Source organism: Chanodichthys erythropterus, chromosome 20 (genome assembly GCF_024489055.1).
Source record: "Chanodichthys erythropterus isolate Z2021 chromosome 20, ASM2448905v1, whole genome shotgun sequence".
Lineage (NCBI taxonomy): Eukaryota > Metazoa > Chordata > Actinopteri > Cypriniformes > Xenocyprididae > Chanodichthys > Chanodichthys erythropterus.
This window is the reverse complement of record NC_090240.1, coordinates 761988-784450: the sequence shown is the minus strand read 5'-3', so window position 1 is coordinate 784450 and position 22463 is coordinate 761988. Positions and strand designations below refer to the sequence as shown.

At 47.4% G+C, this 22463-nt stretch overlaps 13 non-coding genes across 13 annotated transcripts; all 13 read left to right on the top strand.

The window, feature by feature from the left end:
* The first annotated feature begins 1581 nt into the window (after positions 1-1581).
* LOC137010019 (U1 spliceosomal RNA) lies at positions 1582-1745 on the top strand. Its single transcript, XR_010893100.1, has one exon. It is a non-coding gene; the product is annotated as a U1 spliceosomal RNA (small nuclear RNA).
* An 865-nt stretch (positions 1746-2610) lies between these two features.
* On the top strand, positions 2611-2801 carry LOC137010135 (U2 spliceosomal RNA). The gene has a single exon (XR_010893210.1). It is a non-coding gene; the product is annotated as a U2 spliceosomal RNA (small nuclear RNA).
* Positions 2802-4896: 2095 nt separating this feature from the next.
* LOC137010018 (U1 spliceosomal RNA) lies at positions 4897-5060 on the top strand. Its single transcript, XR_010893099.1, has one exon. It is a non-coding gene; the product is annotated as a U1 spliceosomal RNA (small nuclear RNA).
* An 864-nt stretch (positions 5061-5924) lies between these two features.
* LOC137010134 (U2 spliceosomal RNA) lies at positions 5925-6115 on the top strand. Its single transcript, XR_010893209.1, has one exon. It is a non-coding gene; the product is annotated as a U2 spliceosomal RNA (small nuclear RNA).
* Positions 6116-8210: 2095 nt separating this feature from the next.
* LOC137009967 (U1 spliceosomal RNA) lies at positions 8211-8374 on the top strand. Its single transcript, XR_010893052.1, has one exon. It is a non-coding gene; the product is annotated as a U1 spliceosomal RNA (small nuclear RNA).
* An 863-nt stretch (positions 8375-9237) lies between these two features.
* On the top strand, positions 9238-9428 carry LOC137010133 (U2 spliceosomal RNA). Its single transcript, XR_010893208.1, has one exon. It is a non-coding gene; the product is annotated as a U2 spliceosomal RNA (small nuclear RNA).
* Positions 9429-11524: 2096 nt separating this feature from the next.
* Positions 11525-11688, top strand: LOC137010017 (U1 spliceosomal RNA). The gene has a single exon (XR_010893098.1). It is a non-coding gene; the product is annotated as a U1 spliceosomal RNA (small nuclear RNA).
* An 865-nt stretch (positions 11689-12553) lies between these two features.
* LOC137010131 (U2 spliceosomal RNA) lies at positions 12554-12744 on the top strand. Its single transcript, XR_010893206.1, has one exon. It is a non-coding gene; the product is annotated as a U2 spliceosomal RNA (small nuclear RNA).
* Positions 12745-14840: 2096 nt separating this feature from the next.
* Positions 14841-15004, top strand: LOC137009966 (U1 spliceosomal RNA). Its single transcript, XR_010893051.1, has one exon. It is a non-coding gene; the product is annotated as a U1 spliceosomal RNA (small nuclear RNA).
* An 864-nt stretch (positions 15005-15868) lies between these two features.
* LOC137010197 (U2 spliceosomal RNA) lies at positions 15869-16059 on the top strand. The gene has a single exon (XR_010893270.1). It is a non-coding gene; the product is annotated as a U2 spliceosomal RNA (small nuclear RNA).
* A 2095-nt stretch (positions 16060-18154) lies between these two features.
* LOC137010016 (U1 spliceosomal RNA) lies at positions 18155-18318 on the top strand. Its single transcript, XR_010893097.1, has one exon. It is a non-coding gene; the product is annotated as a U1 spliceosomal RNA (small nuclear RNA).
* An 866-nt stretch (positions 18319-19184) lies between these two features.
* LOC137010130 (U2 spliceosomal RNA) lies at positions 19185-19375 on the top strand. Its single transcript, XR_010893205.1, has one exon. It is a non-coding gene; the product is annotated as a U2 spliceosomal RNA (small nuclear RNA).
* A 2095-nt stretch (positions 19376-21470) lies between these two features.
* On the top strand, positions 21471-21634 carry LOC137009965 (U1 spliceosomal RNA). The gene has a single exon (XR_010893050.1). It is a non-coding gene; the product is annotated as a U1 spliceosomal RNA (small nuclear RNA).
* The last annotated feature ends 829 nt before the right edge of the window (positions 21635-22463 follow it).

The following is a 22463-nucleotide window of genomic DNA, read 5'->3' as shown; positions in this document are numbered from 1 at the left end:
ATCTCAGAAAATTAGAATATTGTGAAAAGGTTCAATATTGAAGACACCTGGTGCCACACACTCTTATCAGCTAATTAACTCAAAACACCTGCAAAGGCCTTTAAATGGTCTCTCAGTCTAGTTCTGTAGGCTACACAGTCATGGGGAAGACTGCTGACTTGACAGTTGTCCAAAAGACGACCACTGACACCTTGCACAAGGAGGCCAAGACACAAAAGGTCATTGCAAAAGAGGCTGGCTGTTCGCAGAGCTCTGTGTCCAAGCACATTAATAGAGAGGCGAAGGGAAGGAAAAGATGTGGTAGAAAAAAGTGTACTAGCAATAGGGATAACCGCACCCTGGAGAGGACTGTGAAACAGAACCCATTCAAAAATGTGGGGGAGATTCACAAAGAGTGGACTGCAGCTGGAGTCAGTGCTTCAAGAACCCCTACGCACAGACGTATGCAAGACATGGTTTTCAGCTGTCTCGTTCCTTGTGTCAAGCCACTCTTGAACAACAGACAGCGTCAGAGGCGCCTCGACAAAAAGGACTGGACTGCTGCTGAGTGGTCCAAAGTTACGTTCTCTGATGAAAGTCAATTTGGCATTTCCTTTGGAAATCGGGGTCCCAGAGTCTGGAGGAAGAGAGGAGAGGCACACAATCCACGTCGCTTGAGGGCCAGCCTAAAGTTTCCACAGTCAGTGATGGTTTGGGGTGCCATGTCATCTGCTGGTGTTGGCCCACTGTGTTTTCTGAGGTCCAAGGTCAACGCAGCCGTATACCAGGAAGTTTTAGAGCACTTCATGCTTCCTGCTGCTGACCAACTTTATGGAGATGCAGATTTCATTTCCCAACAGGACTTGGCACCTGCACACAGTGCCAAAGCTACCAGTACCCGGTTTAAGGACCATGGTATCCCTGTTCTTAATTGGCCAGCAAACTCGCCTGACCTTAACCCCATAGAAAATCTACGGGGTATTGTGAAGAGGAAGATGCCATATGCCAGACCCAACAATTAAGAAGAGCTGAAGGCCACTATCAGAGCAACCTGGGCTCTCATAACACCTGAGCAGTGCCACAGACCGATCGACTCCATGCCACGCCGCATTGCTGCAGTAATTCAGGCAAAAGGAGCCCCAACTAAGTATTGAGTGCTGCACACGCTCATACTTTTCATGTTTATAGTTTTCAGTTGGCCAAGATTTCTAAAAATCCTTTCTTTGTATTGGTCTTAAGTAATATTCTAAATTTGCTGAGATACCGGATTTGGGATTTTCCTTAGTTGTCAGTTATAATCATCAAAATTAAAAGAAATAAACATTTGAAATATATCAGTCTGTGTGCAATGTACATAATATACAAGTTTGACTTTTTGAAAGGAATTAGTGAAAGAAATCAACTTTTTGATGACATTCTAATCATACGACCAGCACCTGTAGGTGCTTGGCAGTTTGCCGGCTTGAAGGCATGGTCACGGAAATCGCAGTCAAGTAATGGAAGGGACACGCCCTTCCTTTGCTTGGGGTGGGGGAGGGGGTCACCGTTGATGAGGACGGCAAAGAGGGATAGGGTAGCCTCTGACTGGAGGCCTGGGGACTCATACTTACCTGGCAGGGGAGACACCATGATCAGGAAGGTGGTTCACCCAGGGCGAGGCTCGGCCATTGCACTCTGGTTGTGCTGACCCCTGCGAATTCCCCAAATGTGGGAATCTCGACTGCATAATTTATGGTAGTGGGGGACTGCGTTCGCGCTCTCCCCTGGACATACTGGTTGAAAGAAGATTAGGTGGTGCCGAGAGAACCTGTGGTTTCTAACAGTCGTAGCGTTGTCTGTGGCTCCGTGTGTGTTTGCACGCCCCTTTTATGGAATCGGGTGTTGCGTGCGCTCGCCTGGTTTCGCAAAGTTCTGAGTTTTCCTTCAGGGACGACAGGCTTTTGGGGGCACTCGACCACGGCCGTTTTCTAAATGACCCCGTGGTCGCTATTGTCACGACCGGCTCAAAGCCGTGACAAATGAAACGGAGGACATAGGCAGCTTGGTAGGTTGCAACGAAAAGAGATTTATCAGCATAAATAAGAAAATATATGAAACAAGAAATCAACAAAACCAAACACAATTTCTGTCAGACACATCAATAACCAAACATCAGACAGAACCACATTTAAATGAATAAGGAACTCAAAATAAACAAAGACCAAAATCAAAACCAAAGCACCCAGGAGCAAGCAACACACCACGCCAAACAAAGCCCAAGCTTTATAGAGGGAAGCACGGGTGTACATGGTTCACTTGATGAGTCTCCCAGCCACACCCACTGGCCGGCCGTAGCAGGAAGAACGAGGGACTCGTCACACTATCCAAATGTTAAAGTTGAGCTTTTTTTTTTTTCCCCCCCTCCTGATCAAGAACGACCTAGGGAGTCCAGAGAATTGTACTGCGGTGCTTTTGTGGAGGTCGATGGAAAAACCTAGGACCAGTTCGCGAAAGCAGGTTGTTTCAAATCATCTCCACTATTTAACAAACGATCTGATCGACAGCAGTGGTCCTAGAGGCAAAGTACGAAACCCACCGCGGCCCAGATGGGCGTCGCCTTTGCCGGGTCTGCCCCCACTGCTTGGCAACGGCATCGCTTCTCGGCCTTTTGGCTAAGATCAAGTGTAGTATCTGTTCTTATCAGTTTAATATCTGATACGTCCCCTATCTGGGGACTACATATTAAATGGATTTTTGGCTCATGGAGCCGGAACCGGGGCTTGCTCCGTCCACTCCACGCATCGACCTGGTATTGCAGTGTCTCCAGGAACGGTGTGCTTCCCCTTTTGGGGGACTGCAAATCGTTGTGGTTAATAGCAGAGGGAATGTCGCTGGAGCTTCACAAGGAGTCTCTATGTACCTGCGGTGGGGTGGCTGGCAGGGTGGCACCGTCTCGCACCCTTATGAAACGGTCGCCGTTGTTCCAAAGCAGCGGTTCCCAAACCAGCACTGCACGTCTTGAATGTCACTCTTGTCTGATGCGCCCGTCTGAGGTCTTGGAGTCTTTACCAACGAGCTGATGAGTTGGATCGGGTGTGTTTGATCAGGGAGACATCTAATCAAACACGCCTGACTGATGGGAACCACTGGTCTAAAGGACCGCAGCTCGTGTACAGGTGCTGGTCATATAATTAGAATGTCATCAAAAAGTTGATTTATTTCACTAATTCCTTTCAAAAAGTGAAACTTGTATATATCATATTCATTCATTACACACAGACTGAGAGGTTTCACATGTTTATTTCTTTTCATTTTGATGAGTATAGCTGACAACTATGGAAAATCCCAAAGTCACTATCTCAGAAAATTAGAATATTGTGAAAAGGTTCAATATTGAAGACACCTGGTGCCACACACTCTTATCAGCTAATTAACTCAAAACACCTGCAAAGGCCTTTAAATGGTCTCTCAGTCTAGTTCTGTAGGCTACACAGTCATGGGGAAGACTGCTGACTTGACAGTTGTCCAAAAGACGACCACTGACACCTTGCACAAGGAGGCCAAGACACAAAAGGTCATTGCAAAAGAGGCTGGCTGTTCGCAGAGCTCTGTGTCCAAGCACATTAATAGAGAGGCGAAGGGAAGGAAAAGATGTGGTAGAAAAAAAGTGTACTAGCAATAGGGATAACCGCACCCTGGAGAGGACTGTGAAACAGAACCCATTCAAAAATGTGGGGGAGATTCACAAAGAGTGGACTGCAGCTGGAGTCAGTGCTTCAAGAACCCCTACGCACAGACGTATGCAAGACATGGTTTTCAGCTGTCTCGTTCCTTGTGTCAAGCCACTCTTGAACAACAGACAGCGTCAGAGGCGCCTCGACAAAAAGGACTGGACTGCTGCTGAGTGGTCCAAAGTTACGTTCTCTGATGAAAGTCAATTTGGCATTTCCTTTGGAAATCGGGGTCCCAGAGTCTGGAGGAAGAGAGGAGAGGCACACAATCCACGTCGCTTGAGGGCCAGCCTAAAGTTTCCACAGTCAGTGATGGTTTGGGGTGCCATGTCATCTGCTGGTGTTGGCCCACTGTGTTTTCTGAGGTCCAAGGTCAACGCAGCCGTATACCAGGAAGTTTTAGAGCACTTCATGCTTCCTGCTGCTGACCAACTTTATGGAGATGCAGATTTCATTTCCCAACAGGACTTGGCACCTGCACACAGTGCCAAAGCTACCAGTACCCGGTTTAAGGACCATGGTATCCCTGTTCTTAATTGGCCAGCAAACTCGCCTGACCTTAACCCCATAGAAAATCTACGGGGTATTGTGAAGAGGAAGATGCCATATGCCAGACCCAACAATTAAGAAGAGCTGAAGGCCACTATCAGAGCAACCTGGGCTCTCATAACACCTGAGCAGTGCCACAGACCGATCGACTCCATGCCACGCCGCATTGCTGCAGTAATTCAGGCAAAAGGAGCCCCAACTAAGTATTGAGTGCTGCACACGCTCATACTTTTCATGTTTATAGTTTTCAGTTGGCCAAGATTTCTAAAAATCCTTTCTTTGTATTGGTCTTAAGTAATATTCTAAATTTGCTGAGATACCGGATTTGGGATTTTCCTTAGTTGTCAGTTATAATCATCAAAATTAAAAGAAATAAACATTTGAAATATATCAGTCTGTGTGCAATGTACATAATATACAAGTTTGACTTTTTGAAAGGAATTAGTGAAAGAAATCAACTTTTTGATGACATTCTAATCATACGACCAGCACCTGTAGGTGCTTGGCAGTTTGCCGGCTTGAAGGCATGGTCACGGAAATCGCAGTCAAGTAATGGAAGGGACACGCCCTTCCTTTGCTTGGGGTGGGGGAGGGGGTCACCGTTGATGAGGACGGCAAAGAGGGATAGGGTAGCCTCTGACTGGAGGCCTGGGGACTCATACTTACCTGGCAGGGGAGACACCATGATCAGGAAGGTGGTTCACCCAGGGCGAGGCTCGGCCATTGCACTCTGGTTGTGCTGACCCCTGCGAATTCCCCAAATGTGGGAATCTCGACTGCATAATTTATGGTAGTGGGGGACTGCGTTCGCGCTCTCCCCTGGACATACTGGTTGAAAGAAGATTAGGTGGTGCCGAGAGAACCTGTGGTTTCTAACAGTCGTAGCGTTGTCTGTGGCTCCGTGTGTGTTTGCACGCCCCTTTTATGGAATCGGGTGTTGCGTGCGCTCGCCTGGTTTCGCAAAGTTCTGAGTTTTCCTTCAGGGACGACAGGCTTTTGGGGGCACTCGACCACGGCCGTTTTCTAAATGACCCCGTGGTCGCTATTGTCACGACCGGCTCAAAGCCGTGACAAATGAAACGGAGGACATAGGCAGCTTGGTAGGTTGCAACGAAAAGAGATTTATCAGCATAAATAAGAAAATATATGAAACAAGAAATCAACAAAACCAAACACAATTTCTGTCAGACACATCAATAACCAAACATCAGACAGAACCACATTTAAATGAATAAGGAACTCAAAATAAACAAAGACCAAAATCAAAACCAAAGCACCCAGGAGCAAGCAACACACCACGCCAAACAAAGCCCAAGCTTTATAGAGGGAAGCACGGGTGTACATGGTTCACTTGATGAGTCTCCCAGCCACACCCACTGGCCGGCCGTAGCAGGAAGAACGAGGGACTCGTCACACTATCCAAATGTTAAAGTTGAGCTTTTTTTTTCCCCCCCCCTCCTGATCAAGAACGACCTAGGGAGTCCAGAGAATTGTACTGCGGTGCTTTTGTGGAGGTCGATGGAAAAACCTAGGACCAGTTCGCGAAAGCAGGTTGTTTCAAATCATCTCCACTATTTAACAAACGATCTGATCGACAGCAGTGGTCCTAGAGGCAAAGTACGAAACCCACCGCGGCCCAGATGGGCGTCGCCTTTGCCGGCTCTGCCCCCACTGCTTGGCAACGGCATCGCTTCTCGGCCTTTTGGCTAAGATCAAGTGTAGTATCTGTTCTTATCAGTTTAATATCTGATACGTCCCCTATCTGGGGACTACATATTAAATGGATTTTTGGCTCATGGAGCCGGAACCGGGGCTTGCTCCGTCCACTCCACGCATCGACCTGGTATTGCAGTGTCTCCAGGAACGGTGTGCTTCCCCTTTTGGGGGACTGCAAATCGTTGTGGTTAATAGCAGAGGGAATGTCGCTGGAGCTTCACAAGGAGTCTCTATGTACCTGCGGTGGGGTGGCTGGCAGGGTGGCACCGTCTCGCACCCTTATGAAACGGTCGCCGTTGTTCCAAAGCAGCGGTTCCCAAACCAGCACTGCACGTCTTGAATGTCACTCTTGTCTGATGCGCCCGTCTGAGGTCTTGGAGTCTTTACCAACGAGCTGATGAGTTGGATCGGGTGTGTTTGATCAGGGAGACATCTAATCAAACACGCCTGACTGATGGGAACCACTGGTCTAAAGGACCGCAGCTCGTGTACAGGTGCTGGTCATATAATTAGAATGTCATCAAAAAGTTGATTTATTTCACTAATTCCTTTCAAAAAGTGAAACTTGTATATATCATATTCATTCATTACACACAGACTGAGAGGTTTCACATGTTTATTTCTTTTCATTTTGATGAGTATAGCTGACAACTATGGAAAATCCCAAAGTCACTATCTCAGAAAATTAGAATATTGTGAAAAGGTTCAATATTGAAGACACCTGGTGCCACACACTCTTATCAGCTAATTAACTCAAAACACCTGCAAAGGCCTTTAAATGGTCTCTCAGTCTAGTTCTGTAGGCTACACAGTCATGGGGAAGACTGCTGACTTGACAGTTGTCCAAAAGACGACCACTGACACCTTGCACAAGGAGGCCAAGACACAAAAGGTCATTGCAAAAGAGGCTGGCTGTTCGCAGAGCTCTGTGTCCAAGCACATTAATAGAGAGGCGAAGGGAAGGAAAAGATGTGGTAGAAAAAAAGTGTACTAGCAATAGGGATAACCGCACCCTGGAGAGGACTGTGAAACAGAACCCATTCAAAAATGTGGGGGAGATTCACAAAGAGTGGACTGCAGCTGGAGTCAGTGCTTCAAGAACCCCTACGCACAGACGTATGCAAGACATGGTTTTCAGCTGTCTCGTTCCTTGTGTCAAGCCACTCTTGAACAACAGACAGCGTCAGAGGCGCCTCGACAAAAAGGACTGGACTGCTGCTGAGTGGTCCAAAGTTACGTTCTCTGATGAAAGTCAATTTGGCATTTCCTTTGGAAATCGGGGTCCCAGAGTCTGGAGGAAGAGAGGAGAGGCACACAATCCACGTCGCTTGAGGGCCAGCCTAAAGTTTCCACAGTCAGTGATGGTTTGGGGTGCCATGTCATCTGCTGGTGTTGGCCCACTGTGTTTTCTGAGGTCCAAGGTCAACGCAGCCGTATACCAGGAAGTTTTAGAGCACTTCATGCTTCCTGCTGCTGACCAACTTTATGGAGATGCAGATTTCATTTCCCAACAGGACTTGGCACCTGCACACAGTGCCAAAGCTACCAGTACCCGGTTTAAGGACCATGGTATCCCTGTTCTTAATTGGCCAGCAAACTCGCCTGACCTTAACCCCATAGAAAATCTACGGGGTATTGTGAAGAGGAAGATGCCATATGCCAGACCCAACAATTAAGAAGAGCTGAAGGCCACTATCAGAGCAACCTGGGCTCTCATAACACCTGAGCAGTGCCACAGACCGATCGACTCCATGCCACGCCGCATTGCTGCAGTAATTCAGGCAAAAGGAGCCCCAACTAAGTATTGAGTGCTGCACACGCTCATACTTTTCATGTTTATAGTTTTCAGTTGGCCAAGATTTCTAAAAATCCTTTCTTTGTATTGGTCTTAAGTAATATTCTAAATTTGCTGAGATACCGGATTTGGGATTTTCCTTAGTTGTCAGTTATAATCATCAAAATTAAAAGAAATAAACATTTGAAATATATCAGTCTGTGTGCAATGTACATAATATACAAGTTTGACTTTTTGAAAGGAATTAGTGAAAGAAATCAACTTTTTGATGACATTCTAATCATACGACCAGCACCTGTAGGTGCTTGGCAGTTTGCCGGCTTGAAGGCATGGTCACGGAAATCGCAGTCAAGTAATGGAAGGGACACGCCCTTCCTTTGCTTGGGGTGGGGGAGGGGGTCACCGTTGATGAGGACGGCAAAGAGGGATAGGGTAGCCTCTGACTGGAGGCCTGGGGACTCATACTTACCTGGCAGGGGAGACACCATGATCAGGAAGGTGGTTCACCCAGGGCGAGGCTCGGCCATTGCACTCCGGTTGTGCTGACCCCTGCGAATTCCCCAAATGTGGGAATCTCGACTGCATAATTTATGGTAGTGGGGGACTGCGTTCGCGCTCTCCCCTGGACATACTGGTTGAAAGAAGATTAGGTGGTGCCGAGAGAACCTGTGGTTTCTAACAGTCGTAGCGTTGTCTGTGGCTCCGTGTGTGTTTGCACGCCCCTTTTATGGAATCGGGTGTTGCGTGCGCTCGCCTGGTTTCGCAAAGTTCTGAGTTTTCCTTCAGGGACGACAGGCTTTTGGGGGCACTCGACCACGGCCGTTTTCTAAATGACCCCGTGGTCGCTATTGTCACGACCGGCTCAAAGCCGTGACAAATGAAACGGAGGACATAGGCAGCTTGGTAGGTTGCAACGAAAAGAGATTTATCAGCATAAATAAGAAAATATATGAAACAAGAAATCAACAAAACCAAACACAATTTCTGTCAGACACATCAATAACCAAACATCAGACAGAACCACATTTAAATGAATAAGGAACTCAAAATAAACAAAGACCAAAATCAAAACCAAAGCACCCAGGAGCAAGCAACACACCACGCCAAACAAAGCCCAAGCTTTATAGAGGGAAGCACGGGTGTACATGGTTCACTTGATGAGTCTCCCAGCCACACCCACTGGCCGGCCGTAGCAGGAAGAACGAGGGACTCGTCACACTATCCAAATGTTAAAGTTGAGCTTTTTTTTTTTCCCCCCTCCTGATCAAGAACGACCTAGGGAGTCCAGAGAATTGTACTGCGGTGCTTTTGTGGAGGTCGATGGAAAAACCTAGGACCAGTTCGCGAAAGCAGGTTGTTTCAAATCATCTCCACTATTTAACAAACGATCTGATCGACAGCAGTGGTCCTAGAGGCAAAGTACGAAACCCACCGCGGCCCAGATGGGCGTCGCCTTTGCCGGGTCTGCCCCCACTGCTTGGCAACGGCATCGCTTCTCGGCCTTTTGGCTAAGATCAAGTGTAGTATCTGTTCTTATCAGTTTAATATCTGATACGTCCCCTATCTGGGGACTACATATTAAATGGATTTTTGGCTCATGGAGCCGGAACCGGGGCTTGCTCCGTCCACTCCACGCATCGACCTGGTATTGCAGTGTCTCCAGGAACGGTGTGCTTCCCCTTTTGGGGGACTGCAAATCGTTGTGGTTAATAGCAGAGGGAATGTCGCTGGAGCTTCACAAGGAGTCTCTATGTACCTGCGGTGGGGTGGCTGGCAGGGTGGCACCGTCTCGCACCCTTATGAAACGGTCGCCGTTGTTCCAAAGCAGCGGTTCCCAAACCAGCACTGCACGTCTTGAATGTCACTCTTGTCTGATGCGCCCGTCTGAGGTCTTGGAGTCTTTACCAACGAGCTGATGAGTTGGATCGGGTGTGTTTGATCAGGGAGACATCTAATCAAACACGCCTGACTGATGGGAACCACTGGTCTAAAGGACCGCAGCTCGTGTACAGGTGCTGGTCATATAATTAGAATGTCATCAAAAAGTTGATTTATTTCACTAATTCCTTTCAAAAAGTGAAACTTGTATATATCATATTCATTCATTACACACAGACTGAGAGGTTTCACATGTTTATTTCTTTTCATTTTGATGAGTATAGCTGACAACTATGGAAAATCCCAAAGTCACTATCTCAGAAAATTAGAATATTGTGAAAAGGTTCAATATTGAAGACACCTGGTGCCACACACTCTTATCAGCTAATTAACTCAAAACACCTGCAAAGGCCTTTAAATGGTCTCTCAGTCTAGTTCTGTAGGCTACACAGTCATGGGGAAGACTGCTGACTTGACAGTTGTCCAAAAGACGACCACTGACACCTTGCACAAGGAGGCCAAGACACAAAAGGTCATTGCAAAAGAGGCTGGCTGTTCGCAGAGCTCTGTGTCCAAGCACATTAATAGAGAGGCGAAGGGAAGGAAAAGATGTGGTAGAAAAAAAAGTGTACTAGCAATAGGGATAACCGCACCCTGGAGAGGACTGTGAAACAGAACCCATTCAAAAATGTGGGGGAGATTCACAAAGAGTGGACTGCAGCTGGAGTCAGTGCTTCAAGAACCCCTACGCACAGACGTATGCAAGACATGGTTTTCAGCTGTCTCGTTCCTTGTGTCAAGCCACTCTTGAACAACAGACAGCGTCAGAGGCGCCTCGACAAAAAGGACTGGACTGCTGCTGAGTGGTCCAAAGTTACGTTCTCTGATGAAAGTCAATTTGGCATTTCCTTTGGAAATCGGGGTCCCAGAGTCTGGAGGAAGAGAGGAGAGGCACACAATCCACGTCGCTTGAGGGCCAGCCTAAAGTTTCCACAGTCAGTGATGGTTTGGGGTGCCATGTCATCTGCTGGTGTTGGCCCACTGTGTTTTCTGAGGTCCAAGGTCAACGCAGCCGTATACCAGGAAGTTTTAGAGCACTTCATGCTTCCTGCTGCTGACCAACTTTATGGAGATGCAGATTTCATTTCCCAACAGGACTTGGCACCTGCACACAGTGCCAAAGCTACCAGTACCCGGTTTAAGGACCATGGTATCCCTGTTCTTAATTGGCCAGCAAACTCGCCTGACCTTAACCCCATAGAAAATCTACGGGGTATTGTGAAGAGGAAGATGCCATATGCCAGACCCAACAATTAAGAAGAGCTGAAGGCCACTATCAGAGCAACCTGGGCTCTCATAACACCTGAGCAGTGCCACAGACCGATCGACTCCATGCCACGCCGCATTGCTGCAGTAATTCAGGCAAAAGGAGCCCCAACTAAGTATTGAGTGCTGCACACGCTCATACTTTTCATGTTTATAGTTTTCAGTTGGCCAAGATTTCTAAAAATCCTTTCTTTGTATTGGTCTTAAGTAATATTCTAAATTTGCTGAGATACCGGATTTGGGATTTTCCTTAGTTGTCAGTTATAATCATCAAAATTAAAAGAAATAAACATTTGAAATATATCAGTCTGTGTGCAATGTACATAATATACAAGTTTGACTTTTTGAAAGGAATTAGTGAAAGAAATCAACTTTTTGATGACATTCTAATCATACGACCAGCACCTGTAGGTGCTTGGCAGTTTGCCGGCTTGAAGGCATGGTCACGGAAATCGCAGTCAAGTAATGGAAGGGACACGCCCTTCCTTTGCTTGGGGTGGGGGAGGGGGTCACCGTTGATGAGGACGGCAAAGAGGGATAGGGTAGCCTCTGACTGGAGGCCTGGGGACTCATACTTACCTGGCAGGGGAGACACCATGATCAGGAAGGTGGTTCACCCAGGGCGAGGCTCGGCCATTGCACTCTGGTTGTGCTGACCCCTGCGAATTCCCCAAATGTGGGAATCTCGACTGCATAATTTATGGTAGTGGGGGACTGCGTTCGCGCTCTCCCCTGGACATACTGGTTGAAAGAAGATTAGGTGGTGCCGAGAGAACCTGTGGTTTCTAACAGTCGTAGCGTTGTCTGTGGCTCCGTGTGTGTTTGCACGCCCCTTTTATGGAATCGGGTGTTGCGTGCGCTCGCCTGGTTTCGCAAAGTTCTGAGTTTTCCTTCAGGGACGACAGGCTTTTGGGGGCACTCGACCACGGCCGTTTTCTAAATGACCCCGTGGTCGCTATTGTCACGACCGGCTCAAAGCCGTGACAAATGAAACGGAGGACATAGGCAGCTTGGTAGGTTGCAACGAAAAGAGATTTATCAGCATAAATAAGAAAATATATGAAACAAGAAATCAACAAAACCAAACACAATTTCTGTCAGACACATCAATAACCAAACATCAGACAGAACCACATTTAAATGAATAAGGAACTCAAAATAAACAAAGACCAAAATCAAAACCAAAGCACCCAGGAGCAAGCAACACACCACGCCAAACAAAGCCCAAGCTTTATAGAGGGAAGCACGGGTGTACATGGTTCACTTGATGAGTCTCCCAGCCACACCCACTGGCCGGCCGTAGCAGGAAGAACGAGGGACTCGTCACACTATCCAAATGTTAAAGTTGAGCTTTTTTTTTTTTCCCCCCCTCCTGATCAAGAACGACCTAGGGAGTCCAGAGAATTGTACTGCGGTGCTTTTGTGGAGGTCGATGGAAAAACCTAGGACCAGTTCGCGAAAGCAGGTTGTTTCAAATCATCTCCACTATTTAACAAACGATCTGATCGACAGCAGTGGTCCTAGAGGCAAAGTACGAAACCCACCGCGGCCCAGATGGGCGTCGCCTTTGCCGGGTCTGCCCCCACTGCTTGGCAACGGCATCGCTTCTCGGCCTTTTGGCTAAGATCAAGTGTAGTATCTGTTCTTATCAGTTTAATATCTGATACGTCCCCTATCTGGGGACTACATATTAAATGGATTTTTGGCTCATGGAGCCGGAACCGGGGCTTGCTCCGTCCACTCCACGCATCGACCTGGTATTGCAGTGTCTCCAGGAACGGTGTGCTTCCCCTTTTGGGGGACTGCAAATCGTTGTGGTTAATAGCAGAGGGAATGTCGCTGGAGCTTCACAAGGAGTCTCTATGTACCTGCGGTGGGGTGGCTGGCAGGGTGGCACCGTCTCGCACCCTTATGAAACGGTCGCCGTTGTTCCAAAGCAGCGGTTCCCAAACCAGCACTGCACGTCTTGAATGTCACTCTTGTCTGATGCGCCCGTCTGAGGTCTTGGAGTCTTTACCAACGAGCTGATGAGTTGGATCGGGTGTGTTTGATCAGGGAGACATCTAATCAAACACGCCTGACTGATGGGAACCACTGGTCTAAAGGACCGCAGCTCGTGTACAGGTGCTGGTCATATAATTAGAATGTCATCAAAAAGTTGATTTATTTCACTAATTCCTTTCAAAAAGTGAAACTTGTATATATCATATTCATTCATTACACACAGACTGAGAGGTTTCACATGTTTATTTCTTTTCATTTTGATGAGTATAGCTGACAACTATGGAAAATCCCAAAGTCACTATCTCAGAAAATTAGAATATTGTGAAAAGGTTCAATATTGAAGACACCTGGTGCCACACACTCTTATCAGCTAATTAACTCAAAACACCTGCAAAGGCCTTTAAATGGTCTCTCAGTCTAGTTCTGTAGGCTACACAGTCATGGGGAAGACTGCTGACTTGACAGTTGTCCAAAAGACGACCACTGACACCTTGCACAAGGAGGCCAAGACACAAAAGGTCATTGCAAAAGAGGCTGGCTGTTCGCAGAGCTCTGTGTCCAAGCACATTAATAGAGAGGCGAAGGGAAGGAAAAGATGTGGTAGAAAAAAAGTGTACTAGCAATAGGGATAACCGCACCCTGGAGAGGACTGTGAAACAGAACCCATTCAAAAATGTGGGGGAGATTCACAAAGAGTGGACTGCAGCTGGAGTCAGTGCTTCAAGAACCCCTACGCACAGACGTATGCAAGACATGGTTTTCAGCTGTCTCGTTCCTTGTGTCAAGCCACTCTTGAACAACAGACAGCGTCAGAGGCGCCTCGACAAAAAGGACTGGACTGCTGCTGAGTGGTCCAAAGTTACGTTCTCTGATGAAAGTCAATTTGGCATTTCCTTTGGAAATCGGGGTCCCAGAGTCTGGAGGAAGAGAGGAGAGGCACACAATCCACGTCGCTTGAGGGCCAGCCTAAAGTTTCCACAGTCAGTGATGGTTTGGGGTGCCATGTCATCTGCTGGTGTTGGCCCACTGTGTTTTCTGAGGTCCAAGGTCAACGCAGCCGTATACCAGGAAGTTTTAGAGCACTTCATGCTTCCTGCTGCTGACCAACTTTATGGAGATGCAGATTTCATTTCCCAACAGGACTTGGCACCTGCACACAGTGCCAAAGCTACCAGTACCCGGTTTAAGGACCATGGTATCCCTGTTCTTAATTGGCCAGCAAACTCGCCTGACCTTAACCCCATAGAAAATCTACGGGGTATTGTGAAGAGGAAGATGCCATATGCCAGACCCAACAATTAAGAAGAGCTGAAGGCCACTATCAGAGCAACCTGGGCTCTCATAACACCTGAGCAGTGCCACAGACCGATCGACTCCATGCCACGCCGCATTGCTGCAGTAATTCAGGCAAAAGGAGCCCCAACTAAGTATTGAGTGCTGCACACGCTCATACTTTTCATGTTTATAGTTTTCAGTTGGCCAAGATTTCTAAAAATCCTTTCTTTGTATTGGTCTTAAGTAATATTCTAAATTTGCTGAGATACCGGATTTGGGATTTTCCTTAGTTGTCAGTTATAATCATCAAAATTAAAAGAAATAAACATTTGAAATATATCAGTCTGTGTGCAATGTACATAATATACAAGTTTGACTTTTTGAAAGGAATTAGTGAAAGAAATCAACTTTTTGATGACATTCTAATCATACGACCAGCACCTGTAGGTGCTTGGCAGTTTGCCGGCTTGAAGGCATGGTCACGAAAATCGCAGTCAAGTAATGGAAGGGACACGCCCTTCCTTTGCTTGGGGTGGGGGAGGGGGGTCACCGTTGATGAGGACGGCAAAGAGGGATAGGGTAGCCTCTGACTGGAGGCCTGGGGACTCATACTTACCTGGCAGGGGAGACACCATGATCAGGAAGGTGGTTCACCCAGGGCGAGGCTCGGCCATTGCACTCCGGTTGTGCTGACCCCTGCGAATTCCCCAAATGTGGGAATCTCGACTGCATAATTTATGGTAGTGGGGGACTGCGTTCGCGCTCTCCCCTGGACATACTGGTTGAAAGAAGATTAGGTGGTGCCGAGAGAACCTGTGGTTTCTAACAGTCGTAGCGTTGTCTGTGGCTCCGTGTGTGTTTGCACGCCCCTTTTATGGAATCGGGTGTTGCGTGCGCTCGCCTGGTTTCGCAAAGTTCTGAGTTTTCCTTCAGGGACGACAGGCTTTTGGGGGCACTCGACCATGGCCGTTTTCTAAATGACCCCGTGGTCGCTATTGTCACGACCGGCTCAAAGCCGTGACAAATGAAACGGAGGACATAGGCAGCTTGGTAGGTTGCAACGAAAAGAGATTTATCAGCATAAATAAGAAAATATATGAAACAAGAAATCAACAAAACCAAACACAATTTCTGTCAGACACATCAATAACCAAACATCAGACAGAACCACATTTAAATGAATAAGGAACTCAAAATAAACAAAGACCAAAATCAAAACCAAAGCACCCAGGAGCAAGCAACACACCACGCCAAACAAAGCCCAAGCTTTATAGAGGGAAGCACGGGTGTACATGGTTCACTTGATGAGTCTCCCAGCCACACCCACTGGCCGGCCGTAGCAGGAAGAACGAGGGACTCGTCACACTATCCAAATGTTAAAGTTGAGCTTTTTTTTTTTCCCCCCCTCCTGATCAAGAACGACCTAGGGAGTCCAGAGAATTGTACTGCGGTGCTTTTGTGGAGGTCGATGGAAAAACCTAGGACCAGTTCGCGAAAGCAGGTTGTTTCAAATCATCTCCACTATTTAACAAACGATCTGATCGACAGCAGTGGTCCTAGAGGCAAAGTACGAAACCCACCGCGGCCCAGATGGGCGTCGCCTTTGCCGGCTCTGCCCCCACTGCTTGGCAACGGCATCGCTTCTCGGCCTTTTGGCTAAGATCAAGTGTAGTATCTGTTCTTATCAGTTTAATATCTGATACGTCTCCTATCTGGGGACTACATATTAAATGGATTTTTGGCTCATGGAGCCGGAACCGGGGCTTGCTCCGTCCACTCCACGCATCGACCTGGTATTGCAGTGTCTCCAGGAACGGTGTGCTTCCCCTTTTGGGGGACTGCAAATCGTTGTGGTTAATAGCAGAGGGAATGTCGCTGGAGCTTCACAAGGAGTCTCTATGTACCTGCGGTGGGGTGGCTGGCAGGGTGGCACCGTCTCGCACCCTTATGAAACGGTCGCCGTTGTTCCAAAGCAGCGGTTCCCAAACCAGCACTGCACGTCTTGAATGTCACTCTTGTCTGATGCGCCCGTCTGAGGTCTTGGAGTCTTTACCAACGAGCTGATGAGTTGGATCGGGTGTGTTTGATCAGGGAGACATCTAATCAAACACGCCTGACTGATGGGAACCACTGGTCTAAAGGACCGCAGCTCGTGTACAGGTGCTGGTCATATAATTAGAATGTCATCAAAAAGTTGATTTATTTCACTAATTCCTTTCAAAAAGTGAAACTTGTATATATCATATTCATTCATTACACACAGACTGAGAGGTTTCACATGTTTATTTCTTTTCATTTTGATGAGTATAGCTGACAACTATGGAAAATCCCAAAGTCACTATCTCAGAAAATTAGAATATTGTGAAAAGGTTCAATATTGAAGACACCTGGTGCCACACACTCTTATCAGCTAATTAACTCAAAACACCTGCAAAGGCCTTTAAATGGTCTCTCAGTCTAGTTCTGTAGGCTACACAGTCATGGGGAAGACTGCTGACTTGACAGTTGTCCAAAAGACGACCACTGACACCTTGCACAAGGAGGCCAAGACACAAAAGGTCATTGCAAAAGAGGCTGGCTGTTCGCAGAGCTCTGTGTCCAAGCACATTAATAGAGAGGCGAAGGGAAGGAAAAGATGTGGTAGAAAAAAAGTGTACTAGCAATAGGGATAACCGCACCCTGGAGAGGACTGTGAAACAGAACCCATTCAAAAATGTGGGGGAGATTCACAAAGAGTGGACTGCAGCTGGAGTCAGTGCTTCAAGAACCCCTACGCACAGACGTATGCAAGACATGGTTTTCAGCTGTCTCGTTCCTTGTGTCAAGCCACTCTTGAACAACAGACAGCGTCAGAGGCGCCTCGAGAAAAAGGACTGGACTGCTGCTGAGTGGTCCAAAGTTACGTTCTCTGATGAAAGTCAATTTGGCATTTCCTTTGGAAATCGGGGTCCCAGAGTCTGGAGGAAGAGAGGAGAGGCACACAATCCACGTCGCTTGAGGGCCAGCCTAAAGTTTCCACAGTCAGTGATGGTTTGGGGTGCCATGTCATCTGCTGGTGTTGGCCCACTGTGTTTTCTGAGGTCCAAGGTCAACGCAGCCGTATACCAGGAAGTTTTAGAGCACTTCATGCTTCCTGCTGCTGACCAACTTTATGGAGATGCAGATTTCATTTCCCAACAGGACTTGGCACCTGCACACAGTGCCAAAGCTACCAGTACCCGGTTTAAGGACCATGGTATCCCTGTTCTTAATTGGCCAGCAAACTCGCCTGACCTTAACCCCATAGAAAATCTACGGGGTATTGTGAAGAGGAAGATGCCATATGCCAGACCCAACAATTAAGAAGAGCTGAAGGCCACTATCAGAGCAACCTGGGCTCTCATAACACCTGAGCAGTGCCACAGACCGATCGACTCCATGCCACGCCGCATTGCTGCAGTAATTCAGGCAAAAGGAGCCCCAACTAAGTATTGAGTGCTGCACACGCTCATACTTTTCATGTTTATAGTTTTCAGTTGGCCAAGATTTCTAAAAATCCTTTCTTTGTATTGGTCTTAAGTAATATTCTAAATTTGCTGAGATACCGGATTTGGGATTTTCCTTAGTTGTCAGTTATAATCATCAAAATTAAAAGAAATAAACATTTGAAATATATCAGTCTGTGTGCAATGTACATAATATACAAGTTTGACTTTTTGAAAGGAATTAGTGAAAGAAATCAACTTTTTGATGACATTCTAATCATACGACCAGCACCTGTAGGTGCTTGGCAGTTTGCCGGCTTGAAGGCATGGTCACGGAAATCGCAGTCAAGTAATGGAAGGGACACGCCCTTCCTTTGCTTGGGGTGGGGGAGGGGGTCACCGTTGATGAGGACGGCAAAGAGGGATAGGGTAGCCTCTGACTGGAGGCCTGGGGACTCATACTTACCTGGCAGGGGAGACACCATGATCAGGAAGGTGGTTCACCCAGGGCGAGGCTCGGCCATTGCACTCTGGTTGTGCTGACCCCTGCGAATTCCCCAAATGTGGGAATCTCGACTGCATAATTTATGGTAGTGGGGGACTGCGTTCGCGCTCTCCCCTGGACATACTGGTTGAAAGAAGATTAGGTGGTGCCGAGAGAACCTGTGGTTTCTAACAGTCGTAGCGTTGTCTGTGGCTCCGTGTGTGTTTGCACGCCCCTTTTATGGAATCGGGTGTTGCGTGCGCTCGCCTGGTTTCGCAAAGTTCTGAGTTTTCCTTCAGGGACGACAGGCTTTTGGGGGCACTCGACCACGGCCGTTTTCTAAATGACCCCGTGGTCGCTATTGTCACGACCGGCTCAAAGCCGTGACAAATGAAACGGAGGACATAGGCAGCTTGGTAGGTTGCAACGAAAAGAGATTTATCAGCATAAATAAGAAAATATATGAAACAAGAAATCAACAAAACCAAACACAATTTCTGTCAGACACATCAATAACCAAACATCAGACAGAACCACATTTAAATGAATAAGGAACTCAAAATAAACAAAGACCAAAATCAAAACCAAAGCACCCAGGAGCAAGCAACACACCACGCCAAACAAAGCCCAAGCTTTATAGAGGGAAGCACGGGTGTACATGGTTCACTTGATGAGTCTCCCAGCCACACCCACTGGCCGGCCGTAGCAGGAAGAACGAGGGACTCGTCACACTATCCAAATGTTAAAGTTGAGCTTTTTTTTTTAACCCCCCCCACCTGATCAAGAACGACCTAGGGAGTCCAGAGAATTGTACTGCGGTGCTTTTGTGGAGGTCGATGGAAAAACCTAGGACCAGTTCGCGAAAGCAGGTTGTTTCAAATCATCTCCACTATTTAACAAACGATCTGATCGACAGCAGTGGTCCTAGAGGCAAAGTACGAAACCCACCGCGGCCCAGATGGGCGTCGCCTTTGCCGGGTCTGCCCCCACTGCTTGGCAACGGCATCGCTTCTCGGCCTTTTGGCTAAGATCAAGTGTAGTATCTGTTCTTATCAGTTTAATATCTGATACGTCCCCTATCTGGGGACTACATATTAAATGGATTTTTGGCTCATGGAGCCGGAACCGGGGCTTGCTCCGTCCACTCCACGCATCGACCTGGTATTGCAGTGTCTCCAGGAACGGTGTGCTTCCCCTTTTGGGGGACTGCAAATCGTTGTGGTTAATAGCAGAGGGAATGTCGCTGGAGCTTCACAAGGAGTCTCTATGTACCTGCGGTGGGGTGGCTGGCAGGGTGGCACCGTCTCGCACCCTTATGAAACGGTCGCCGTTGTTCCAAAGCAGCGGTTCCCAAACCAGCACTGCACGTCTTGAATGTCACTCTTGTCTGATGCGCCCGTCTGAGGTCTTGGAGTCTTTACCAACGAGCTGATGAGTTGGATCGGGTGTGTTTGATCAGGGAGACATCTAATCAAACACGCCTGACTGATGGGAACCACTGGTCTAAAGGACCGCAGCTCGTGTACAGGTGCTGGTCATATAATTAGAATGTCATCAAAAAGTTGATTTATTTCACTAATTCCTTTCAAAAAGTGAAACTTGTATATATCATATTCATTCATTACACACAGACTGAGAGGTTTCACATGTTTATTTCTTTTCATTTTGATGAGTATAGCTGACAACTATGGAAAATCCCAAAGTCACTATCTCAGAAAATTAGAATATTGTGAAAAGGTTCAATATTGAAGACACCTGGTGCCACACACTCTTATCAGCTAATTAACTCAAAACACCTGCAAAGGCCTTTAAATGGTCTCTCAGTCTAGTTCTGTAGGCTACACAGTCATGGGGAAGACTGCTGACTTGACAGTTGTCCAAAAGACGACCACTGACACCTTGCACAAGGAGGCCAAGACACAAAAGGTCATTGCAAAAGAGGCTGGCTGTTCGCAGAGCTCTGTGTCCAAGCACATTAATAGAGAGGCGAAGGGAAGGAAAAGATGTGGTAGAAAAAAAGTGTACTAGCAATAGGGATAACCGCACCCTGGAGAGGACTGTGAAACAGAACCCATTCAAAAATGTGGGGGAGATTCACAAAGAGTGGACTGCAGCTGGAGTCAGTGCTTCAAGAACCCCTACGCACAGACGTATGCAAGACATGGTTTTCAGCTGTCTCGTTCCTTGTGTCAAGCCACTCTTGAACAACAGACAGCGTCAGAGGCGCCTCGACAAAAAGGACTGGACTGCTGCTGAGTGGTCCAAAGTTACGTTCTCTGATGAAAGTCAATTTGGCATTTCCTTTGGAAATCGGGGTCCCAGAGTCTGGAGGAAGAGAGGAGAGGCACACAATCCACGTCGCTTGAGGGCCAGCCTAAAGTTTCCACAGTCAGTGATGGTTTGGGGTGCCATGTCATCTGCTGGTGTTGGCCCACTGTGTTTTCTGAGGTCCAAGGTCAACGCAGCCGTATACCAGGAAGTTTTAGAGCACTTCATGCTTCCTGCTGCTGACCAACTTTATGGAGATGCAGATTTCATTTCCCAACAGGACTTGGCACCTGCACACAGTGCCAAAGCTACCAGTACCCGGTTTAAGGACCATGGTATCCCTGTTCTTAATTGGCCAGCAAACTCGCCTGACCTTAACCCCATAGAAAATCTACGGGGTATTGTGAAGAGGAAGATGCCATATGCCAGACCCAACAATTAAGAAGAGCTGAAGGCCACTATCAGAGCAACCTGGGCTCTCATAACACCTGAGCAGTGCCACAGACCGATCGACTCCATGCCACGCCGCATTGCTGCAGTAATTCAGGCAAAAGGAGCCCCAACTAAGTATTGAGTGCTGCACACGCTCATACTTTTCATGTTTATAGTTTTCAGTTGGCCAAGATTTCTAAAAATCCTTTCTTTGTATTGGTCTTAAGTAATATTCTAAATTTGCTGAGATACCGGATTTGGGATTTTCCTTAGTTGTCAGTTATAATCATCAAAATTAAAAGAAATAAACATTTGAAATATATCAGTCTGTGTGCAATGTACATAATATACAAGTTTGACTTTTTGAAAGGAATTAGTGAAAGAAATCAACTTTTTGATGACATTCTAATCATACGACCAGCACCTGTAGGTGCTTGGCAGTTTGCCGGCTTGAAGGCATGGTCACGGAAATCGCAGTCAAGTAATGGAAGGGACACGCCCTTCCTTTGCTTGGGGTGGGGGAGGGGGTCACCGTTGATGAGGACGGCAAAGAGGGATAGGGTAGCCTCTGACTGGAGGCCTGGGGACTCATACTTACCTGGCAGGGGAGACACCATGATCAGGAAGGTGGTTCACCCAGGGCGAGGCTCGGCCATTGCACTCCGGTTGTGCTGACCCCTGCGAATTCCCCAAATGTGGGAATCTCGACTGCATAATTTATGGTAGTGGGGGACTGCGTTCGCGCTCTCCCCTGGACATACTGGTTGAAAGAAGATTAGGTGGTGCCGAGAGAACCTGTGGTTTCTAACAGTCGTAGCGTTGTCTGTGGCTCCGTGTGTGTTTGCACGCCCCTTTTATGGAATCGGGTGTTGCGTGCGCTCGCCTGGTTTCGCAAAGTTCTGAGTTTTCCTTCAGGGACGACAGGCTTTTGGGGGCACTCGACCACGGCCGTTTTCTAAATGACCCCGTGGTCGCTATTGTCACGACCGGCTCAAAGCCGTGACAAATGAAACGGAGGACATAGGCAGCTTGGTAGGTTGCAACGAAAAGAGATTTATCAGCATAAATAAGAAAATATATGAAACAAGAAATCAACAAAACCAAACACAATTTCTGTCAGACACATCAATAACCAAACATCAGACAGAACCACATTTAAATGAATAAGGAACTCAAAATAAACAAAGACCAAAATCAAAACCAAAGCACCCAGGAGCAAGCAACACACCACGCCAAACAAAGCCCAAGCTTTATAGAGGGAAGCACGGGTGTACATGGTTCACTTGATGAGTCTCCCAGCCACACCCACTGGCCGGCCGTAGCAGGAAGAACGAGGGACTCGTCACACTATCCAAATGTTAAAGTTGAGCTTTTTTTTTTTCACCCCCTCCTGATCAAGAACGACCTAGGGAGTCCAGAGAATTGTACTGCGGTGCTTTTGTGGAGGTCGATGGAAAAACCTAGGACCAGTTCGCGAAAGCAGGTTGTTTCAAATCATCTCCACTATTTAACAAACGATCTGATCGACAGCAGTGGTCCTAGAGGCAAAGTACGAAACCCACCGCGGCCCAGATGGGCGTCGC